This window comes from Agelaius phoeniceus, chromosome 33, assembly GCF_051311805.1.
Source record: "Agelaius phoeniceus isolate bAgePho1 chromosome 33, bAgePho1.hap1, whole genome shotgun sequence".
NCBI classification, from domain to species: Eukaryota; Metazoa; Chordata; class Aves; order Passeriformes; family Icteridae; genus Agelaius; species Agelaius phoeniceus.
The window spans coordinates 2,799,880-2,806,020 of record NC_135297.1 but is presented as its reverse complement, the minus strand read 5'-3'; positions in this window follow the sequence as shown (position 1 = coordinate 2,806,020).

Here is a 6,141-nt window from a genome sequence, read left to right as displayed (position 1 = left end):
CAGGTCGTGCCAGATGACCCATACCAGATTCTTGGGAAGAGCAGTAATGATGGCTCTAATTACTGGTGGTGCTCTGGGGAGCCCAAGAGAGCCATGCAGTGAGTGCTACCAACCCCTCTATGAGGAGGAAGAAGTGAGCTCCTTGTCTAGAGTCCACACCAATTCTAACCCAAATTGTGTTAACCTCCCCCAATGTATTGGATAGTCCAGAATACCACCACTTTTAGGCAGCAACTCCTGCGAGAGTGCCCTGTAGGAGAAACCTGGTTGTGCTCGAATGTGATGCTACTGAAGCAAGCCTGGTACATCAGGTCAAAGAGAAAGAGACAGTAAAAGCAATAAGAGAACAAGACCATTTAGAGATACCCCGAGGTAAGAACCTATTCATAGATTCAGTGAAAAAAGTTAGCCACAAAATTTAACTGATTGTCGAGTTTGTACCCAGATGACCGAAATTTGGCCATGGGAGAAGATTACTCTAAGGCTATTAGAAATCTGTAACTGGATACAGAATAACTCAGAATTTAGTATTAATTTAGTATTAAGGGGTACAGTACACCAGTAAAAAGAATGGTCTGAAAAAGGCATTTAGCAGTAAAGAACTCTGCTACCCAGTGGATCCCAAGAGATCCAAATAGATTTTGGTCTGTTGAAAGAAAAGAAAAGAACAAGTGTATCTACCATGAAGCATAAGAATTTTATGAGTATACAGAAGAAGGGATAAACCCCTTTTGGGGAATGAAAGCCATTTTTAAATATTGGGAATGTCCAACAGAACCTAAGCATACATTTTGGGGGGCCCCTAAACACCTGTTTTGGATCTGTGGTACTACAGCATACACTAAATTGCCAGGAGACTGGTCTGGAAGTTGCACCATTGGAATGATAAAAACAGCTTTCTTTTTATTACCCAAAGAATCTGGATCAAGTTTAGGAGTTCCTATATACGATGATTTAAGAAAAACCAAAGGGAGGAGGCAAAGTGCAGTAGAAATTGGGGGAATCTAAAATTGTAAGAGCCAGGTTCGGACCCCAAGAAAAATTATCAAGACTTATGGCCCAGCCACCTGGGCTCAAGATGAGTCCTGGGCTTATTGGAAACTGATATCTATGTTAAACAGAATCATCAGGCTCCAGGCAGTAATAGAGATGAAGAGTGCAATCATTAGAAACATCTCAAATGAAATAAAAGAACTAGCATATGTAAGTAACCAAGAACAGACTCCTACACTTGATTCCACTTGGTGGGATAACCTATGGACTTTCAAAGGAGATTGGTGGAAAAAGGTAGCTTTCTTCACTGTGTGTACACTTGCTGGTTTGCTCTTTTTATCATGCTTACTTCCCTGCTTCATTAAAAATGGTAATATCTGCCATGCAGACCAACCTAGGGATCCGTGAAGAAATTAACCTGAAGAAACCAGAAAAGGTAATAAAGTTAACAAAGGATTAACCCTTAAGAACAATAGCCCGTTGCATATTCATACACTTCATACATGATGCATCAATTCCATTCAAATACAGGATTCTGTCTGGTCATTGTCAACTTCTTCCTTCTAATCCCAACAGCGCCTTCAAGGCGGGAAGAAGTTAATTTCTTCTGATAAGAAGGCAATAAATTCTTTTCCTTGAAAGATTTAGGTGTCCTCTGGCTGCTGTCTGGTGTGAGGGCCTCATTCCTTTCTTAAAAAAAACCACTAACATAGTTCTTATTTTAAATGCCAAAGATACCTTCTAATTGCAAAACTACATTTATTATTAAAATGCCAATACAGCACTACTAATCAATACATCAAAATATATATTCATCACTACTAATCAATATATCAAAATACAGATGGTAAATATCTGTGTAGAGCCATATAATAGGCACTTTTCACAATTCCCTTCAGTAGTTAATTAATATCTATAGGCTATTTATTTCTTCCTCTTTATGCTAACTAGTTATATTTGTAGTCTTTTTGTCATCTTTTTTATCATCTTTTTCTTCGATATAGTCAAGAGGGGGAACTTTGGGGTCCATGGAGACATTTCTGGGGCTCATTTGGGGCAGTTTTGGGCCTGGGGAGGGAATTCAGAGAGAACTTCAGGGTCTGGAGGACACTTGGGGGAGCCGGGTGGGAACTTGGAGGGGCACTCAGGGATTCTGAGGGACAGTTCGGGGTCCGGGGCAGAACCGGGGGGTCCAGGGGGGGCCCTTAGAGGTCAGGGAGGGGAATTTGGGGCCCTTCGGGGTCCGGGCGGGCCCTTGGGGGGCTCGAACGGGGCTCTCTGGGCCGCGGGGGGTGATGGGAGTTGTAGGCGCGGGTATCATACGGTTTAACTGGGCCGCGGAGCATCACGGGAGTTCTTGGCGCAGCTGCAATGGCTCTCGGAGGGGCGCGGGGCATGACGGGAGATGAAGTCCCGGCTGGAATGGCGCTGGACGTGCGCCGCGGAGCATGATGGGAGCTGTAGTCCCGGAAGTGGTTGGAACGCGGCGTTTGGGGGTCCGGGAAGGCTCTTGGGGGACACTTTTGCGTCCGAGCCGCGACTTGAGGTCCTCGGGGGAACGTAAACGGTTCGGGAGCCCTTGGGGGGAGTTCGGAGAGTTCTAACCGGGCTCTTTAGGGCACGGGAACGGCAGGAGTTTTAGGCGCGGGACTGTGTTCTGAGGGGCTCTGGGGCCGCGGGGAATAAGAGGAGATGAATTTCCAGAAGTGGCTGTACCGGGCATCTGTGGGGTTGGGAGCACTCAGGGGGTACGGGGACGCTTTTGGTTGGTCCCGAATGGGCGCTGAGGGGGCACTGAGGGATGCTGGAGGGTCTGGGGGACACTTATGGGACAGATGGGGGCGGATCCCGGGGGGGGGGGGGGCTGTGGAGCGCGGGGCATGACGGGCGTTGTAGTCCGGCTCCAATGGGGATCGATCGGGCCGCGGGGCATGACGGGAGTTGTAGGCAAAAAGAAAAATGGCGGCCCCACCAGGCACCGCCCCCGAGATACCGATCCCGGTGCTGATTGGCTGCGGGCAGTGACAGGCGGGAGACTCAAAAATGGATGCGGGAAGGGCCCATTCAACCTCTCCAGTCCCTCCCAGTACAGACCAGTTCATCCCCAGTACAACCCCGTTCATCCCAAGTAGAACCCAGTACAACCCCAGTGTCCCTCCAATCCCTCCCAGTACAGCCCAGTCCTTCCCAATACACCTGAGTCCATTCCCAGTCCCTCCCAGTTCCTCCCCAATGTCATTCACAGGATGCCCCAGTGTCTCTAAGTCTTCCCCACAATGTCCCCAGTCTCCCCAGTTTGCACCAGTAGTCCCCAGTGTCACTCCCAGTATGTCCCAGTGTCTCCCACAGTGTTCCCAGTGTTCCCCAGTATGTCCCAGTCCTCCCCAGTGTTTCCAAGGACAGTTTAATTTCGCACGGTGGCCGTGGCAGCCAAACCCAGCAGTGGGGTCAGTGCAGTGCCCATGGCCACAGCCCCTTGCAGTGGCCCAGTGCAGCTTGGGCTGATGATCCACCCTCACAGCTGGCCCAGGGCAGCTCTGCAGTGGCTTTGGTGGCACCTGGGGCTGGCACACACCCGAGCAGTGTGTTTGTTTGCAGTGGGGAAACTCAGGAGTTTCAGATTGCTTCAAAAAATACAAAAAGGGAAAACCCCTCTTAGGCTGGGTGCAGCCAGCTCTCCAAGCACAGCAGGTCCCAGGGGAGTGAGGACAGACAGGATGGGGCTGGGCAATGTGGAGCAAGGTTGTCCACACTGGGTCAGAGCTCCAGGCACAGCTTCTGTGAGCAGGCCAGAGCTGCTGAGGAGAGACCCTGGGTCAATATCAATCACAGAATGCTGAAACTACCTCTGGTCTAAAAAGAAATAAAATAAAAATACATCATTTAAAATAAGAATGTCTGACAAGTTCTTTGAAATCTTTCTCCATCACTGCACTAGGAAAACTCTAATGACCCTCTCAGGGCTTAGGTGTTGTTTACATCAGACTCAGTCCCTGAGATACTGTTTAAAAAACATCTCAAGAACTCAAAGATAAATTTAGACTCCAAAGTTCCTTGAAGTTTTAATGGGTCCCACTGAGGGACACGACTGAGAAAGAGTCCCCAGGTTCCAGTTAGAGCAGAACACTGGAGGCAGTGATGACAGCTGGGCACAAACAAGGCCAAGGTGTCTCTGGTGCTGAGCAAAGCTGGATGTGTTTGAGGAATGCCAAGGGCCAAGGCCTGAGCCCCAGGGCCTGGCCAGGCAGATCCTGTCCCTCCCTCCTTGCTCAGGGCTCTTGCCGGGATGGGCACTGGCATGTGGGGATGTGCAATGCCAAGGGCAGGAGCGTGGGGCGGCCCCTGCCAGGCTGCTGAGCAGGGACAAGGAGGCCATGAGGCCCCAGGCCTGCAAGGGTCACTTGTCTCCTGCTCCTGCCTCAGGCCCAGGCCCAGCAGCCATGGCCAAAGTGCTGTCCAAGTTGGCTCTGGCAGGGCTGTCTTGCAGCTGCTGCACAGCCCTGGTGCTTCTGAGGCAGATGAGATGTGACCACCAGAGGCCAAGGCCAGCCAGTGCTTACAGGTTTTTCTCTGAGAGATACACTTGCATACAGCAAGGTTTTAGGGCAGAGTACCAATTTTGTCCATGGGCATCTGAAAAGAGAGACAGTTCTTTCCATAGGAAGGAAAGCATGGAGCCCCAGTGTTTCATGGGCAGATGAGAGGCAGCCCTTGACATTCTGAGATCAGCCAGACCTGTCAGGTCACCCCTAGGAGGCCAAGTCAGCCAGATGTGTTCCATGTTTCTCTCATTCCATGGGCCCCCACAATGTCCCAGTGGTTCCCTTGATTCCATGAGTCCCTGAGGTGTCACAATGGCCCCATGGTTACACGAGGCCCTGAAGGGTCCTAATGATCTCCATGGTTCCACGAGGCCCCACAGAGCCATGGTGGTCTCTTGGTTCCATGAAGCCCCACGGTGTCACCATGGTATCCCAGAGTGTCACAATGGTCTCCATGGTTCCACCAGGTCCTCACAGTGTCACTGGGGTCTCCACAGGAAGGAAACAACCGAGCCCCAGTGTTCCAGGGGCAGACGAGGGGCAGCCACCAGAGGCCAAGGGCAGCCAGATTAGACAGTGATGGCAGATTTTGTCAGGGAGTCATCCTTGCATATAGGGAATTGTAGAGGTGGAATATCAATTTCAGCCATGGAGGAGAAGGACAGTTCTTTTCTATAGGAAGGAAAGCACAGAACACTGGTGTTTCAGGGCCAGATGAAAGGTGGCCATCAGAGGCCAAGGCCAGCCAGACCTCTCTGTCCTGGCACCTTTTGTCTGAAAGCAGTCCTTGGATATAGGGAATTTTGGAGATGGAATCCCAATTTTGGCCATTTCTGCAGGGATAAGAAGGACGGTTCTTTTCCACAGGAAAGAGAGCACAGAGCCCAAGTGTTTCAAAGGCAGAACAGGAGACGTGGCTCCTGGGAGGCCAAGCCAGCCAGACCTGTTTGTCCTGACAGCTTTCACCTGGGAGCAATCCTTGGATGGATGGAGTTTTGGAGGTGGAATCCCAGTTTTAGCTATGAGCACCGGGTGAGGTGGATGGTTTTTCCAGAGGAAAGAAAAGCACAAACTCCAAGGCTTTTAGAAGAAGATGAGAGGTGGCCACCCACTGGCCAAGGTAGCCAGAGGTGTCTCTCCTGGCACCATTCATCTGTGGGAAATCTTTGGATTTTTGGAGGTGGAATCTCAATTTTGGCCATGGGCACCTGGCCAGGAAGGAGAGTTCTTTTCATTAGGAAGGAAAGCACAGAGCCCCAGTGTTTCAACAGCAGATGAGAGCCAGCTCTTCGGAAACCAAGGCCAGTCAGACTTGTCCCTCCTGGCAGCTTTTGTCTGGAAGAAAGCCCTGGATATAGGGAATTCTGGAGGTGGAGTCCCAACCTTGGCTATGGGTGCCTGAATGTGAAAGGTGCTTTTTTTCCCATAAGAAAGAAAAGCACATGGTCCCAGTGTTTCAAATGCAGATGAGAGGTGGCCCCCCGGTGGCCAAGCCAGCCAGATCTGTCTGTCCTGCCGGATTTCATCTGGGAACAATCTTTGCATATATGGAAATTTGGAGGAGGAATCCTGATTTTGGCCATGGGCACCTGGAGGAGAAGGGCAT